Source organism: Mauremys reevesii, linkage group 6, assembly GCF_016161935.1.
Source record: "Mauremys reevesii isolate NIE-2019 linkage group 6, ASM1616193v1, whole genome shotgun sequence".
NCBI lineage: Eukaryota > Metazoa > Chordata > Testudines > Geoemydidae > Mauremys > Mauremys reevesii.
In genome coordinates this window covers 28,439,131-28,457,196 of record NC_052628.1, presented here as the reverse complement: position 1 = coordinate 28,457,196, position 18,066 = coordinate 28,439,131, and the positions used below count along the sequence as shown (strand labels likewise).

At 41.7% G+C, this 18,066-nt stretch overlaps 1 protein-coding gene across 1 annotated transcript in view; it reads right to left on the bottom strand.

Moving 5' to 3' along the window:
• Positions 1 to 17,807, bottom strand: part of NIM1K (NIM1 serine/threonine protein kinase) — a 72,902-nt gene extending 55,095 nt beyond the window's left edge. The window contains exon 1 of the mRNA XM_039545206.1: positions 17,512 to 17,807. The gene's annotated coding sequence lies outside the window, so the exon portion shown is untranslated. The remainder of the gene's footprint in view (positions 1 to 17,511) is intronic.
• Between the last annotated feature and the right edge of the window lie 259 nt (positions 17,808 to 18,066).

The window sequence follows — 18,066 nt, the reverse complement described above, 5'->3', positions numbered from 1 at the left end:
CTGGACAGCACTTTGAACTCCGATGCACTAGCCAGGTACACAGGAAAAGCCCTGAGAACTTTTGAATTTCATATCCTGTTTGGTCAGCGTGGCAAATTCAGCAGCACAGGTGATCGTGCAGTCCCCCCAGAATCATAGAGCGTTGAATGTTTCTACGCTCTCCCTATCATCTCCGTCCCTGAGGTTATTGCACATTAGAAGGTGAAAAAAATGCACTCGCGATGACATGTTTTCCGAGCTCATGCAGTCCTTCTGCACTGATAGGACACAGCTTAATTCAGTGGCAGAGGCCAGGAAAGAATTAAGTGAGCGCGAAGAGCAGAGGCAGGACATGATGCTGAGGCTAATGGGGGAGCAAATGGACATGGTGTAGTGTCTCTTGGAGCTGCAGGAAAGCCAACAAGAGCACAGACCCCACTGCATCCACTGTATAACTACGACCCTTTTCCCCATGTTCCATAGCCTTCTTATGCAGACGCTCAAGAACACGGGGGGGAGGCAGCTCCGGGAACCCAGCCACTCCACTCCAGAGGATGGCCAAGCAACAGAAGGCTGTCATTCAAACAGTTTGATTATTGGTGTGGCTACAATAAGCCATGTGGCCTTGTCATTCCCTCCTCCCCCACCCCACACGGGCTACCTTGTCTGTTATCTCATTTTTTTTAATTAATAAAGAAAGAATGCCTGGTTTCAAAACAATAGTTATTTTATTTCGAAGGGGGGAGGGTGGTTGGCTAACAGGGAATTAAAATCAACAAAGAGGGCGGGTTTGTATCAAGGAGAAACACAACTGTCACACTGAAGCCTGGCCAGTCATGAAACTGGTTTTCAAAGCCTCTCTGATGCAACAGCAGCAGTGACAGTGAGCTGAGTGGGCTCCATGTTTGCCGTGATATGGCGTTTTCCCAGGTAACCTAGGAAAAAAGGCGCGAAACAATTGTCTGCCGTTGCTTTCACAGAGGGAAGGGCGACTGACAACATGTACCCCAAACCACCCGCGACAATGTTTTTGCCCCATCAGGCACTGAGAGTTTAACCCAGAATTCCAACGGGCGGCGAAGACTGCAGGAACTGTGGGATAGTTACCCACAGTGCACCGCTCCATAAGTCGATGCTAGCCACTGTAGTGAGGATGCACTCCGCTGACTTAATGCGCTTAGTGTGGACATACGCAATCGACTGTATAAAATGGATTTCTAAAAATTGACTTCTATAAAATCTACCTAATTTCATAGCGTAAACATACCCTTAGACTGGGACTTTGAATGGGGCCTAAGAGAGCTGGGGGCTTAACACCCATTGACTTTCAGTGGGAGATGGGCCCTTAACTCCCTCAGCCCCATTTTAGGAATCCCAACCTTAAGAGTTTCAGCAAAAGTCTCTTCGAAATTAAAAACAAAAAGTATATTAAATTTTGGACATTTTTGAAATACCGTTTCAAGCAAGATAGAATGATGGAAATAATTCCTGATAAAAAACAGAGAGAAGGCTCCCCTTCCCCCAGCCTCTCTTAAATGGGTCCAACAGATAATCCAGTTATTTGGAAGGATGTGTTTGTTATGAGAATCAGATAAAATGTAAGCATGCTTTTGTGCCTCCTCACACCACTTGCACTGAGTATGCTGAAATACTTTAAAACACACTGATTAATCCTCAGATTGGCACTATAAGCAGATATGTTAGTTATCTCCATTTTACAGATAGGGAAAAAGAGGTAGTGAAATTGACAGAGTTGCCTATGACTGCAGAGAGAATCAGTATCCAAGCCAGGTTTGGCATTCAGGAAATCCTGACTGACAAACTGGTTTAAGAGTACAACGCCCCTTGCAATAATGTAGTGCAGACTAACTATCATGATGTCATAATGCCTACCCGCTAAATCTCAGCTCTAGAGTGGAGAAAGCCTGCAGCCTGGGGAAGGGACTGACCTTCCTCTCTTCATGCTTTAGGGCTCAATTCTCAGAGTGTAGGCTCTTGTGGGATGTTGTTCCAATGAGATGGTGTAATGACACAACTGGCATCATATCACAACACAGACATATCACGGGTTATAATCTGCTGAACTCCAGCCTGCAACAACTTCATCTCTGTGCTGAATCATTTGTCCAGCCCTAGTTTTGAGTTTATATGGGTTCCCAAACTACTACAGAATATCTGATCATTCTCTTTCTCATGTAGTTTTCCAGTCAATTACCCTTGTTTGACAATAAACAATTGATCATCTATAAGATGTCCTAAATGACAACAGCATGCTGAAAGAAAGCTTTTCCCAGGTATGAATACAATACACAAGAAAAGTGCATGCTCCCTTTATTTCAGCATTAACTGATACCAAAGGACCAAAGATGTCATATGGGAGTGAGTGGACAAGCTGTGACTGAGGGAGTTCTTGGTCAGGTTTTTTTTAAACATACCTGTATACAATTCTGGTTTTTAGGTATTTAAAATATGCATTATTCTAACCCTAAATTTTAATTTAAAAACCACTTAAGATACATAATTCATGAATGCATATATAATTTACTGTCTCATAATTCATGACTATATATAATTTACTGTCTAGATACCCAGATTTATATATAGGAGCGCATGACGGCCAAGGAAAGCCACCAATCATGGAAAGATGGCATCCGCTGGGATTCTTCCTTCTGCTCCTGTCCGTAATCAAGACTGAAGCTTCCCAGTTTCCTTCCCTTTGGCTAGTAATGTCAAACTATGGATCCTGCCAGAGCTTCTGAATCATCGTTCTTCACTTGAATACATGGTGTGAGGGATGGGGCTATGATACTCACCTCCTTTTTAAAGCACTTTGAGCTCTACTAGTGAAAAATGCTAAACTACTAATCCCAGGATTTTGTGGCATTTACAGTTACAGCACCTTTTCATTAAAGGTCATTCTGTCACAGTGGGCTAATAAAGCTCAGCATGTTTGCAGCTCTTTCAAGTATTCAGGGAACCATTCAACCGATTAGGGATTTAAAATTCACACAAGAGTCTCTAAGAAGGAGCAAAGTATAATTTAACTAGTAAAATCAGAAGCTTGCAGATAACACAGGATAGCAGAAGATGTCAAAGAAGAATGAAGAACTGCCAAAACAGGGTTTTCTCTGAAGGAAACGATGTTCTGCAACATACTTGTAAAGGGAGCTATTTCCTAGTTATAGGCTGGGAACCTGATAGAGAGAGAACCAGGACTAGATTTGCTACTTGATGACAAAAGGACGGATGCTGCCTGTACTGGTAGTGTGACTCCCTTTGCCCTGTGGATAGTGAAAAAGAAGCAGAGCTCTAAGAGAGCTTATTGCTTGAAACTATCCTTTTGTGCCTTCGATTCATGTTGTGATTTACGTTATGTGTTGTGATTTACTGTAATTCACACACACACAAGCCTGTTTCTTTCTAGCCATCAGACACAGAGTTTCCAAAAGGATGATCTAATCACCTGATTTCAGTTCAATCTAATTATAACAATTCTTCAGCAGCATTTATGGGCCAGATTCTACAGTCCTCATATAAGAAAATTCCCTTTGAAGTCATCAGGAGTTTTGCCTGCAGCCAAAGGACTGCAAGAAGTGCTCTCTCTGAGGATATGGGCTGGGATGATCCATTCCCAGTACCTATTTAGAACTAAAACTAATCACTAATTTGCTTCTTTTGACATGTCCAATATGTATAATGAATATTAGCAATGCCCAGCTTATTCCCGCCTCACAACCTGCATTTATATATTTTTTCTTGAAGTCTGTATTTTCATGTAAAATGTGGGGCCAGTTTGTGGTGGCCAAGCAAATCAGCACTTTCATTGTTCTGCCAAACAAGCATTCAGAAGCTCATCAAATGCTGGGTCACTAGAGGCCAAGAACACCAAAGAGGGGATGTAATCTGTGTCTGGGAAAGTTGCCAATCCTACTACCTCTTACAAGAGCTCTGGCTCTTTGGCTCTGGAGGGAGTCCCTGCATCATTCTCCTAACCTCGCAGGACATCAGTTGTTTCAATGGCATCTAGCAGCCAAATGAAGCGGGGAGATAAAATGGTGAGCAGGGAGGGAATTGGTGGGAAGGCCTGAGAGAAAAATAGAAAAAGAAATCCTTAGTAGTGAACCAAGAACATGTCAGAGTAATTACCACTGAATTGCTACTAAGATAAAACTCCTCCTCACATGAAGCTCTGATTATGCTTCAAAATTAAGATGATATAAATCACAGTTGCTTATCTAATGGGTGGCAGCACACAGTTTGCATTAGGATGCCTTTTAGATAGATGCTTGCCTTTGATGTTTATTAGGTGGCCAATTCTTCAAGGTACTGAACACCTCCTGAGAGATGTTGTGAGCTCTCCACTCCCTTTAAATTGACAGGAGCTCCAGGTCTCAGCACCCTGCAGGATCAGTCCCTAGATTAGGGCTGCTCAAATGCAGCCCTAGTGACAAATATGGCTTGCAGCATCCTAAAATGAGAAATGCAGCTTTCCTTGTGCTGTAACAGCACAGTGTTGGGTAAGGGTTTATCGTTGGTGAATTCAAACAGGAAGAAGTTCGTATTGCTCTGTCAGGAAGATACAAGGATATGCCCATGAGCACTAGCTATTTTTAAAAAGACATGCACATGTAGTATGATTATTATTTAGTGTTTATTTATGGTGCCATAAGTGTGCAATGCATTTACATGTAAATCAGCCGCAGACTTTGGATTCCTGGCAACTTGCCAGTAGGGCCTTTAGCGTTGTGAAGTCTGGGCATTTGAATGAAGGGTATCACAGTGAAAGAGACACTGAAAAATTCCCACAACCATGATGAAATTGCCATAACCCTATGCCTTTAGCATGTTTAAGCAGCAAAAAGGCCAATTCTGATACACAGCTGAGAGAGTAATTACTAACACTCAAGAGATTTACTGCCTGACTCATCTTAAGTCCATGCTTCCTGAGAGAACATATTGCAGGGCACTCAACAAAGTAATGTAAAAAGAGAGGACGAGGTATTTGCCCAATGACACTGAAGAACAGCTTTTCTATGCAACCAGGCTATATGCATTACTGAAGAGTATAAAATGGGCCCAGAATAAACTTGATTAGACCTCTCCCTTCCACCCCTTGCTCCCTGTTCTAAAAGGTAAACCTTTTTTTTCTTGAACTCCTATCTCTGCACACTGAAGTCATTAAGCAATGGACAGTTGTATCTTCTCATTATTACTTTTTTTGAGGCATAGAGGGTGTGTGGTGGAAACCATCTTCTCGATTACTAGACCCTGGATTGTGTTTAGTATATTTTAAAATGTCATAAATACAAAACATAAAAGAAAGGAATATGGTGTCTGTGCACATGCATCTATATAATGTGAACATGATTAATTTATTAGCAATAGAATCGTAGAACTGGAAGGGACCTTGAGAGGTCAACTAGTCCAGTCCCCTGCACTCATGGCAGAACAGATATGCAGAAATGGATTAAATCATTAATAAATACAGTGCCTTAAAGGAAAGAAAACTATTGCCCAAATTACCTGCTCTTTAAGCAATTAGGCATACAGAGCTCTCACCAAAGAGTGCTACACTGAAACAATAAACAGGCAATCACAAAATTGGGCACCAAGGCCATGAAATTTTAATAATCTACAGCATCTGGAAAGAGATATAAGTAGTAATATGATCACCCCTTTAAGTCACATTTGCTTTAATTGTAACAAGAACACAAGAGTCCTAGGGTTAAAACCTACCCCATTCAGGAGAGGGGTTGGAGGGAGAAGAGTACAGCATCAGGGCAGGATTTCTAGCTAGCACACAAACACAGGGGCTGGTCACTACACTGACCAGCACATCACAACTCCAGTGGGGTACAGTCACTTAGCAGAGGAGGTACCTTATAAGAGATCAAACCTATCATTAAAACCTGCATTGAGCATCAATTCTGTTCAAGTAAAACAGATGGAAAATTAAGACATTCTACACTAACATGTCTGAAACATAAAGAGTAATATAGTTTGAACTGTACTGTTTGTAGAATGACTCCACAATATCATTGGATTATGACAACATAAACCATTAAAAAACAAACTTTTCCTATGGCAAAAAAGAAATCATGGATGAAATCCTGGCCCTACTGAGGTCAATGAAAAAACTCCCATTTCACTCTATGGCTCTAAATTATGTGCCTTGGGAAATATATTGCTGTGCCCACCAATGGCTATTAGCCAGGATGGGCAGTGATGGATTCCCTAGGCTCTGTTTTCCAGAAGCTGGGAATGAGTGACAGGAGATGGATCACTTGATGATTACCTGTTCTGTTCATTCCCTCTGGGGCACCTGGCATTGGCCACTGTTGGAAGACAGGATACTGGCCTAGATGGACCTTTGGTCTGATCCAGTATGGCCATTCTTATGTTCCTACACTGTGGGTTGGGTGAAACCTTGCTGAAGCTGGGGTGTGTGACAACCATTTGTTATTCAGGATAAATGTAAAAATACAAGTAAGCTCCTTTATGGAATAGACAGTTGAGATAATGGGAGCCCTCTCACAAAATACAGGCCACATGAAGGGTGGTGAAGAATTTCAGCTATGCAGGCAAAGGGGTTTCACTGGGGGCTGAATGCAAATGCAGAGTGGCTGGATGTGTGTGGAGAAAAGCATCAGAAACAACACAGAAGCACACAGAGAAGGAAACAAGGAAGCCCTGGAGAAGCACTTGCACCATGAACCTGAGAAGAAGCTACATGAGAGAGCGCTTTTGGGTAGAGTACTGGTTGAAAGAGGCTTGGAAGTGTGAGCAAAGAAACAGTCTCCTGCCATTTGATTTGTTCAGGGAAACAGGACTTTGTACATGCATTGTAAATAAACAGGATCGTACCAAAGAAATACCTGATTCCATCATCAATTTCTCCACCTAACAGTACTAACCCGGAAGACCTACTTGGGTCAAAAAAAGCTAACAATTAATGTAACTGATGTTGCAAAATGATCTACATGCCATGGATGCAGTTGTGCCACCCTTATCCACAGTGAGTTGTCCCCTTCAAGCAGGGACCTTGTTCTAAATTCTTCAGTGCTCTGTTCCTACTTTTGCACCTCCTGGACTGACAATACTTTTAACCTTGTCTTCAGTTAAATGAATTTTTTGGTCTGAAGACAGGAAAACAAGGGCTCAGTTTCAATATGGCAAAACAGACACTCCACCGTATAAAGGGGCCATAACCGGGGGGCTTAAATGGTCCTTGCAGAATCCCTCCATTGAAGGGTGGTTCTCAATATGGCATACAGCTGGCACAGTGGCTCTACACTGTCCCCCACCGCCAGTGTAGAAGGAGGCTGAAGTGTGACTGGTATGCAATATGATCCACCTTTTCTTTGCGGCAGAACAGGCCATAGAGGGCAGTTACCAGTTGGACAAGACAGAGCAGCACTGGAGAAGGGCTGGCATAGAGTTGTTATGGAGAACTGCTCTATGGCTTTAATGAGTGTATTCTGTGGGGGTCCCTCATGGCTTCTTTATGCCAATGAGGTGGCATAAAGTGGCCATTTTGCCACACAAAATCTAGGCCCTTGTCTTTCCTCTTTTTCATGAAGCTGGATTTAAAAAGAAAAAGGAAACCATTCAGGCTGAGTTGAGATTTCTACTTAAAACAAGACTAAAATACCCATACTTTATAGTTTAATTAATGAATTTCATATGAAATTTGTTATAATTGTGCCTCTGAGGACAACTGAATTTTCTAATTCATTTTCTGGATGACAAACTTTCTTACTTTTCCATGAAAAACATTTTAAAATATTTTTAAAAAATACATCAGCACTCATTGACTTGAATGATTTGAATAACAGAATAGCACTGACTCTTCAAACTTTTTATACATTTTATCTCATTGAAAAACTCATACGTATTCTACATTTCAGAAAATTAGGTTGTATTTAGCCTAAATTATTAATGCTTGTTGTATTCAACAGTTATGATTATAGTCAAGACCACGCCGACAGCTCAGATTATTTTTAAGTAGTGCCATTGTTATATCAGACTATTAACTAATAAAATAATAATAACAATAACAACAACAACGTACATATCTGCAGGGTCTTTTATACCAAAGAATTGCAAAGAGCTTTGTAAACATTAATAAAGCCTTAAAACACTCCTGTGAGGTACAATAAGTATTAATACACCCACTTCGCATATGGAGAAATTGAGCTACTAAGGCCTGGTCTATGCTTAAAAGCTCAGGTTGACATAGGTACCATGCTTTAGCAGTGTGAAAAATCCACAACCTCAGAGCACCATAGATAAAGCCCCAGAATCCACAGTGTAGACACGGCTAGGTCAATGGAAGAATGCTTCAGTCAACCCACAGGTGAGGTGGAGTTACTACAGAAATGGGGAAATCCCTTCCATCGCTGTAGTGTGCATTTACAATACAGTGTTATAATGGCATAGGTACGGTGCCAGAGCTGTGCCGCTGCAGCACCTGTAATGTAGACATGGCCTAAGTGATGTGTTCAAGGATAAAAAGCAAGCCAGTCACCGAGACAGGAATAAACCCAAGAATCTAGATTCCTAGATGGCTGTTCTAACTTTGCCAAAGTCTGCAACTTTGCCAGACCAGCAGACTAATTAGTCTAAGAACCTTTTCTCACCCTCTTATTTTCTTTTGCTTCACGTGGAAACAAAGTGCTTCATTTTCAATTTTCATCACATAAATTGAGCCGCTTGACTTGAAGTTTTTTGTCCTGGCCTTCCAGGTGCTACATAACTCTGCTCCACCCTATTGATTACATGGTATCTGTTATGTTGCCTGCCACCCCCTTTTCTCCACTAGCACTATGAACAGAGCACTCTTCCTGAGCTTATACACCAGGCCATTCCTCATTCCATCCTTGAACAAGCACTTAAGTATTTGCTTACTTTTATGCATGTGAGTAGTCCCACTGAAGTAAACTGTTCACAAATTTAAAGTTAAACATATGCTTATGTGCTGTGCTGTATCAGGATATCAAATCATTTTTCAACATCCACTTCTGCCAATGACATCTATAAGAAATGAGCCAGACATTCATTTATGAAAAATCTAATAACTGAACAAAACAAACAACAGGCAACCATGGCAGTAAGAAGACATAAACCAGTCGTCATTTCTCTCACTATGTTTCCAGTAGATTTTATGCATATCCCCAACCCTAGACATTTTATATTGTAAACTCTTTGGGGGCGAGGGAGAACTCTGTTTTCACATATATATGTACAATACCTAGCACATTTTGGTTACTGCTGTAATTAATAATAATAATAATTTGGATCAACAAATTAATTCAAAGTGTAAATATCTTCCTGGGTCATATAATTTCTTTGTTATTTGTATAGGTTTTTGGGGCTGTTTTTTTTTTAAGAAAAAGAATAAAAGGCATTTAATCCACCTGTTATTTAGTGGCTTGATATTGATGAGCTAATTTTGAAACTAGATTAACCTGCCTGGATTAACATGCTGCTTTACAGCTGCATGGAGTCATGGTTGTCACGACAACCAATAGACAATGTATCCTGTTAATCATCTCTCAACAAGTCTGTCTCCATGTATCTTTAACAGGATTTATCACCAGCACTGACATACTTAGGATGATTTTATTTCAGATACCTAGATAGGTATAATCTAGCTCTCTTTAGATCTTAATAAATAGCAAAGTACTTGAAAATGCATTGCAATTAACAATCAGTGAGAAGAGCAACATTGGAAGGAAAGAGAGACCTTTGGTTATTATTTGATATGTATATTTATAATTCACTTCCATGAGATTATTTGTATTTTGAAACAGAGCATTCAGACAGGCTCTTATTTTATAAATCTAATCAGGATGTTTTTCTACATTTTCAAATGTATTCATTGCAATTACAACATAGAATACAAAGTGTTCAGTGCTCACTTTATATTATTATTTCAGATTACAAATATTTGCACTAAAAAAAGATCAACAAAACAAATAGTATTTTTCAATTCACATCATACAAGTACTATAGTGCAATCTCTTTATCATGAAAGTGCAACTTACAAATGTAGAATTTTTTTTTGTCACATAACTGCACTCAAAAACAAAACAATGTAAAACTTTATAGCCTACAAGTTGTAGCATCAAGGGGCATACAAATGTTTAGCATCTCTGGCAAGTAAATACTTTGCAACACCGGCTACAACAGTGTCATGTGAATGCCTGTTCTCACTTGCAGGTGACATTGTCAATAAGAAGCGGGCAGCATTATCTCCCATAAATGTAAACAAACTCATTTGTCTTAGCAACTGGTTGAACAAGAAGTAGGACTGAATGGACTTGTAGGCTCTAAAGATTTATATTGTTTTGTTTCTAAGTGCAGCTTTGTAAAAATAATAATAATAATTCTACATTTGAAAGCTGCACTTTCACGATACAAGAGAGCACACTACATTACTTGTATGAGGTGAATTGAAAAATACTATTTCTTTTATCTTTTTTACAGTGCAAATATTTGTAATTGGAAATAATATGAAGTGAGCACTGTACACTTTGAATTCTGTGTTGTAATTGAATTCAATATTTGAAAATGTAGAAAAACATCCACAAATATTTATAATAAATTTAAATGGGTATTCTATTACCATTTAACAGTGTGATTAAAACTGCAATTAATCATTACTTTTTTAAAACTAGTTAATTTATTTTGCATTAATCGCTTGAGTTAACTGTGATTAATTGACAATCCTAGAAATAATACAGTACTCCTGACATAAATTATGAGGAAAGAGGTGCACCTTGCTTGTTCAAACAAGGGACAGGGGTATCTATTTTCCACTCAGAGAACTAGAGAGCGGAGTTCTAATTCTTCCAATATCCTGGCTTCATTGAAGGTAAAGAGGGTTTTGTTCATAAGCCATAGAAAGGGAGTCAGGATGCCTGGTTCTATTCCCAGTACCACCACTGACTCCCTGTAGAGCTTTAATATAATCTTTATCATTGAATATGTCTGTACCTCAGTTATCACATTGGTGTTGAGAAACTGAATTAATTAATGTTTGTACAATGCTTTGAAATACTAGAGCATTATACAAGCACTAAGGAACATTCTGGTCCTACACACTGAAAACCCACATAGGGAACGAGAAATTGTAGGTTTCTCCCCGTAGAATTTCTACAAGACCATTCCATTGTTGGAGGCGAGTATCAGGGATATGGTTTAGGTCCCTTCTAAAAATGCAAAAGGTGTGTGTGTGGGGGTCAATTCCCCAAAATTTTGAATTTTAGTAGTTTGCCAGATGCTGTGTGTGCTGTTCCCAGCTGTATGGGACTCTCCCCTATTCCCTATTAGTATGGCTACAATTTATACGCTCATGTTCATATTTGCTCCAATGAAAAACAAACATTTTTAAAACATAGCTCAGATTAATCCACTGTTTTGTTTTTATTTCCTGCTAGCTCAGCACTTCACCCGGGATGACATGTCACATCTGGTTATGCCTGTGCCTTGCATCACGTTGTGTAGTGGGAATTGCTGATATACTTGTTCAAGAGGACATGTTATTTCAGAGTCCAGAAAACTCTACTGGGGGTGGGGGGTAGCACCCACAGGAAAACCTGACCTTGGAAGCAAAAGGATATACACTCAGTTTATTGTGATGCTACCACATTAAGTGGATTCATGCCTGGTGTAATTTAACTGCCTTCAACATAGTTAATCATAATTATTTATTTGCACTGCAGTAGCACGCTGAGACCCAAATCATGGATCAGGGCCCCATTGTTCTAGGTGCTGTACAAAGAGGGGCGGCTCTAGGTATTTTGCTGCCCCAAGCACGGCAGGCAGGCTGCCTTTGGCGGCTTGCCTGCGGGAGGTCCCCGGTCCCGCGGATTCAGCGGCACGCCTGCGGGAGGTCTGCCGAAGCCACGGGACCAGCGGACCCTCCGCAGGCGTGCTGCCGAAGGCAACCTGCCTGCCGCCCTCGCGGCGACCAGCAGAGCGCCCCCCGTGGCTTGCCACCCCAGGCACGTGCTTAGCGTGCTGGTGCCTGGAGCCGCCCCGTGTACAAACACATAACAAAAAGATAGACCTTGCCCCAAAGATCTTATAATTTAAATAAAACTTTAAGTTTACTTCTGCAGTTTTTAAACACAATGATACAATAAGATTCCAAAGTCACAATTCCTAAACTAGTACATCAAAATCTAGAAATAGCAGCCTTCATGAGACCTTTTTTATATAAACCCATTTTCTGATACCCTCACAATGAGTATTACCTTCTTCCCCAAACAGTCTAATTGACTGGCATCATGTGTGTTGCTTGAAGTCAGTGGGACTATTTTTAAGTCAAGTTGTCCTTACTGAAGAACTCTCAATGGGAGAAAAGCTACCAGAGTTTGGCCCATACAATATACAAATGGCAGGGTAAATAAATAGTGGAAAATTACTCTCTCTCAACTTTAGCAATTGGATTGATCAGTCTCTGAAACTGTTCTGAATCTCAGAAAATGTTAGACGATAAACTATTTAAGATTTAAAAAATCATTTAAGAAAAGTGATAAAAATATATTTTTTTAAAAAATCAAGAAACCAAGTCTTGCTTTTTGGAAGTGTGCCAGTGAATTGGTACTGATAGGAAGTGTGAGAGGATGTACGTAAGTATGACTAAAAGTAAATTTTATTTGATTGAATAATGTTTGTTACATTATAGACATACAAATAATATAATTTTGTATAGTATTAATATAATATTGTACCCTCTTCTAGCCTCCCTCTTCTTACCCATGGGAAAATTAAATTATTAAACACACACACACACAAACACACCTTCAATGAGTCTACTCATAGTGTGTGAAGTTAAACTTCTGTGTACGTCTTTGCAGGATCAGAGCCTTAGATTTTAAATTTCTTGGGGCAGGGATATGTTATTTTCTTGTAAATAACTGCATCTGTCAGATGCTGCCATATGCACCAATTACATATATAAAATATTAATAATGCCCCAATACAGCACAGCATTTAACCATGTGCTTAACTTTAAGCATGTTGTTAGTCCCATTAACATATATGGAACTACTCACATCATTAAAGCTGAGCATGTGCATAGATACTTTGATGGCTTGGGGCCTAAACGCATAAACTGGGGGCCCTATTCTGCCTCATTTACACCATTTTAATGCCAATATAACTTGATTAACTTCAGTGCAGTTACTTCTGATTTACAATTTCAATTAAAAAAAAAAATCATGTACTGTAATACAAAGGAAATGTATATACCAGTGTAAGGTTAAAAGTTAGTAATAGGTAAGGTTGAAGACTCTGGACCTGACCTGACCTGACAGGGAAGATTGGAAGAAATTCCTAGGAGTTCTTTTTTTCTCTGTTTTTCTCTCTTCTCTTTGTTTTTCAAGAGGAGTTAAGAGACAGAAGAGAGTTCCAAAGTCCTCTGAGTTTTCTCTTTCCTAATTTCTTCTTCTTCTAGTTCTAGTCCAGATAGTGAGTTATAGAATAATCCTATATCCCTAATCTTGTGTGTTTGTGTTTGATATTGATATTTATTTCTTGATTATGCTTACTGGTTGTACTGAGAAGAGAGGATTCAGAGAGAACTCTCCAGAACTTATAACTGTTATACCCTATGAGTGCCCAGCTTGGATTCATATTTTTTTTTTTTCTTCTTTTCTCTTTTCTTTCTTTTTTCTTCTTCCTTCTTTCCTCCTTCCTTGGGAAATTCAGGAGGGGGGGAGGGGGGGGGGCTGCTTGCTGTCCTGTGTTCAGAGCGGTTGATCAAGGCCATCTCTGTCTCCTCTCAGGGAGGAGAGGGAGAGGGGAGGGAGGGGGGGAGTCCTCCTCCTCTTGATGATGATCTGTCCAAGGGGGAGGGAGGGGTGGTGTCCCCCACGAGTGTGACCGTGGGTGGGCAGCTGAAGGAGACCCTACCCTAGGATTTTGGGGTGGGGGGAAGACATGCTGGTCCTCACTTTGAAACCGCCCAGTTTCAAGTGAGGGTTCAGACCAGGACAACCAGTCACCTTGCAGAAACAGAAGAGGCAAACCTTGTCAGGGGAACAATAATTTTATCTGGTTTACAGGGGCCAAAAAGATCAGTAATTCTATAAGAGATAAAGGAATGCTACCCCAAAATACTTAGATTGTAGATGAAAACTGAGCAACCTAGAAATGTGTTTATTATAGATTATAGTACTGGATTCTAAAGTTAAGCACAGCATGTGGGAATATATTGGACAGATTTTTTTAAGTACCCATGGTCAGATTCTTTGCAGCAGTTTTTTTTTAAACTCAGGTTGGCATAGGGCAAAGGGAAAGATATTTTTGTCAGTTTGTTTTAGACAATATTTACTTTTAATCCTGCTCTGCCTAACAAGGAGGATTCATAACACAACCTCAGAGTTGTGAAAGAAAAATCTGAGAACTAGAGTGCCACCTTATTGCATAAAATAGTTCCAGTTAATCAGCAGGACTACTTGTGGAGTGAGGTACTAGTCTTATGTGAGTCATTAGAAATTTGACATAAAATTGTTAGGCACCCTTTAGAAAAAAGGTTTTACTCCAGATCTTTCTTTTTTTCGTGACAGCACCAAACAACTACTAAAACAACAAAGTATTTCCATTGTCAAGAGTCTCCAGATGAACAGACAAAATAAAGTTGATCCAATGCCTATTGAAGTGAGTGGGAATCTTTCCAATCATTTCAAGGAGATTTGGTTCACCCCCTAAGTTATTTTACACGATTAAGAAAATTAAAATAGAAACGTAAGGGGAAGGATTGCTATTACATACAAAAAATACCACATTAGACCATTAAAGATTAATGATTAAGCACTCTAAAGTTACTGCCCCCTTGTATGTATTACAGTATAATCTTTAATTAAATCACATATTGCATCACAGATAATATATAGTGCCATTTTCCCTCCAACTGTAAATTCTCACAGATATTATCTTGCAATTGTTTTTCATTCTTCTTTCATTAGCGTCATTCTCATAATCCTGCTCTATGTCATTATTGATTTAAACCTTGTATAAGATACTTTCTCTTATTTCTATGGTATTTACATTCATATTTTCATAAGCACTCATGTATTATGGCCAGGATTTTCAAAACTGACTAGCTCTATTGGGTCAATGAAAATTGACAATAATGTGGGTAACATTCACAATCTGAAACAAGTATCAGAGGGGTAGCTGTGGTAGTCTGGATCTGTAAAAGCAGCAAAGAGTCCTGTGGCACCTTATAGACTAACCGACGTTTTGGAGCATGAGCTTTCGTGGGTGAATACCCACTTTGTTGGATGCATCCGACGAAGTAGGTATTCACCCACGAAAGCTCATGCTCCAATACGTCTGTTAGTCTATAAGGTGCCACAGGACTCAATCTGAAACAAGTTAGCAGCAGCCTGCTGGAACAGTCCGTCCCATACACCTTGGGAGAGCCCCTCTCTTGCATATCCAAGGAACCTTATGTCTTTGTCAGATGGAGAGACCTTAAAGTATGGAAGGGCAAGGATTCATCCAGTGCCCCTTATATGGTGCACTGAAGCCTTCTCTCAATCAATTCTCACCTTGCCACTGTCACAGGAACTCTCCCTATGGTGAGACACAGTGAGGAGACTGAGGGAATGGGAGGCTCTCGCAAGAAAGTGCTTGTCCAGTGGAGTTCCAAGTCCTGTTGACAGGATCCTACTCCAGGGGGAAAGCTGCGAGGGACCATAGCAGCTCACTCCCTTATGGTGCACTTTAGCAAGGCATTGCACAAGTAGCTGGAAAAAGCGATAATGTGGAGCTCCTTCCTTGGTTTATGTACAGATTTAATATTTTTTTCAATAAGCAGCTAAATTGGCCATGCAGAACACATAGCCCGCTTCCTCAAATGTTCATTTTAGAAGATTAGCAAAGGAAAGGCCAACACCCAAGAAACAGCCAACGTGTGCCTGAGCAGGATGTGACCTTAAAAGAGTTTTAACTCAGTCACATGAAAAAACAATTTTTGATCAAAACCAAATTTCCCAGGAACACTCAAAGGCATTTCTCCTCAAGCAGGTCTATTTGCATGTCACTTTTCAGGTTCAGGTTCCAAATGTAGTACTGTTCCATTTTAATAGTGAGGAAAGTAGTATTTTCATTCTCTTTTTCAAATACAGCTGAACTGTTTTTGCTCAAATATTTTGCACAGAAAAATCAATGGGGGGCAGAGGCAATGCCCTGATATTTCAGCCCAAAAGGTGGAATTTACAGAAAGGTGTAAGATGAGGACAGAGGTTTAGAATGGAAACTATTAAATAACTCTACTATAATGACTGCAGCCACCCGCTGCTACAACATAAACAAACTTTTCTTCTTTGATACATTTATAGGCCCAGATCCTCAACTATGTCTAAGGGACACACAGCTCAGCTCAGGAAGAGGACATGCAAAAGGTGGCCTTTGCAGTCCTCCAATACTAGGCTGGCTGTGTGCTGGTTCAGACCTTTTGTTATCAATTGGGGGAGTCCATAACTACACTACAGATCCCATACTGCAGCGGGAGTTGGTGGGGAGTAAGAAAACCTTGATCATACTCTTGAAGTCTGCATCAGGGAAGGAGGACAGGACAGCAGCCAGCTCTATGCCAGCTCTATGCCATCAGAGAATTCCCCCTGTGCTAGGGAGATATTCCACCCTCCCACCTGGGTTGGCTCTGCCAGCTTTAGGCTGCTTTGAACTGATGGGACAGTGCAAAGCAGCTGCCACACTCCACCAGAGCAAGTGGGCCCTAGACTGCAGATGAATGAACATCTCAGAAATGCTTTGTAGAACTAAAGCAATAACAGGCCAACAGTCTCCTTTAAGTTTTCCATAGGAAAAACATGACTTCACAAATGACCTGAAGAAGAGCTCTGTGTATGCTCGAAAGCTTGTCTCTCTCACCAAGAGAAATTGGTCCAATGAAAGAGGTTACCATGTCTCCCTCTGACTCCACAAACACTAGGAACGCTTGGCTTGATATACAGGCTGTGGAACATGCTGCAGCCAGGGATACTAGAGGCAATGACCTCGGCAAGCCCCGGAAGGGCAGCTAGGGTGACCAGATAGCAAGTGTGAAAAAGCAGGACACTTTTATTTTTCTGGGGTATAGCTGCCTATATAAGACAAAGCCCCTAATATTGGGATGTTTGAGCATCCTACTGGCATCAAACTTTTTATTTTAATTAATTACATCTCAATATGCTAACACATAACAATGGACTGTTTGAAATACATCTGAAAGTTTTGCAGGGTGCAGCATAAACTCTCCATTCAGTCTCACCCCCACCCTTCCAAATCCTCGACACCGCCTAGATCCCAACATCTCCCCACGCATCCCCTTAGCTCCCCCAGAGCCTCTGCTGCCTCTACCCCAAACATATCCAGCCCCTCCATTTACACAGACACCCCCCAGCACCCCTCCTACACACCCATTCCGCTCCAGCCTCCCGCCACTTGGGGGGCTGCCCCACCCATCCTCCCTTCTCATCCCAGGCTAATGGAGCGCTGCCCCCGCCCCCTTACCTGCGCAGCGAGGCTGCGGGGCTGCCCCAGGCTGGTTCCGCGCGGGGCACTCATTGCCGCCCCCTGCCGGCCGGGGCCACCAGGCTGGCTCGCAGGCCGCGGGGAGGGAGCGAGGGGAGACCCGGGAGCGGGCGGGCCGCCGGGCAGCGGGAGGCCGGGCTAGCTGCTAGAGCGGCAGCCCCCGGGGAAGGCCGAGGGCCGCGCGCGGGGCATGGCGAAGCGGAGCCCGGGGAGGCCCGGTGCAGCAGCACCGCGGGGAGCCAGCCGCCTTTGCACCCGCTCCGCCGTGGGAAGCGCCCTTCGGCTTTGATTGGCGGCAGCGGGAGGCGGCCCCCGGGCTGGGGGAGGCGGCCCTAGCCGAGGCCGGGAGCGGCGGGATGGGTTAGGAGCGAACCGCACAGCCCGCCTGGCCACCGCAGGGCTGCGGAGGCTCCCCGCGCGGGGAGCCCAGGCTGGCAGCTGGTGAAACGCGTTGGACTGAAGGGGGACCAAGATCAGGGGCATCCTTTTTTAGGGCAGAGCTACTCGGGGTGGGGGAAACAGGGGCTTTAAGAA